Genomic DNA, 583 nt, shown 5'->3' with positions numbered 1-583 from the left:
GCCATGAAGCCGAGGCATAAATGTCGGTGCAGAGCGTCACTTCCTTCCATGGGGGCATCGACACGGGGTCGTGCCTCAATCATTAGGCTTTCGGCATGAAGAGCACCGCTTCCTTCCATGGAGGCATCGTCATGGGGTCGTGCTTCTATCACTCAGGCTTCGGGCATGAAGAGGGCCACTTCCATGTATGCATCGTCATTCGGTCGTGCATCTACCATCCGGGTTTCGGGCGAAAGAGCCCCACTTCCTTCCATGGAGGCATCGTCATGGGGTCGTGCATCTATCACTCAGGCTTCGGGCGTGAAGCGGGCCACCGTAGCATAGTGGTAGTGTGTTCCCTTCGTAAGGGAAAGGTCGTGAGTTCGATCCTCACCGGGGGCTTCCATTTTTTATTTCCCATTTCTTTTGCATTGTAAATACTCAACTTTTAGGTCATTGGCTTTTAAAAAGAGAATGGAATAGTTCACTGCTGGGAGTGTCTACTTCAATTTTTGCAGCCACGACCAAGAGTCGACTGCCATAGCTCGCCGCTCCCATGTATACCTCTGCCTGCTTGATGCCCATGGTTGGATGTGGCGAAAGT

At 52.3% G+C, this 583-nt stretch overlaps 1 non-coding gene across 1 annotated transcript; it reads left to right on the top strand.

Annotated features, from left to right (window-relative positions):
- The first annotated feature begins 309 nt into the window (after positions 1-309).
- TRNAT-CGU (transfer RNA threonine (anticodon CGU)) lies at positions 310-381 on the top strand. The gene has a single exon. It is a non-coding gene; the product is annotated as a tRNA-Thr (tRNA).
- The last annotated feature ends 202 nt before the right edge of the window (positions 382-583 follow it).

This window comes from Triticum aestivum, unplaced genomic scaffold, assembly GCF_018294505.1.
Source record: "Triticum aestivum cultivar Chinese Spring unplaced genomic scaffold, IWGSC CS RefSeq v2.1 scaffold215729, whole genome shotgun sequence".
Taxonomy (NCBI): Eukaryota; Viridiplantae; Streptophyta; class Magnoliopsida; order Poales; family Poaceae; genus Triticum; species Triticum aestivum.
This window is presented reverse-complemented; position numbering and strand designations above follow the sequence as displayed.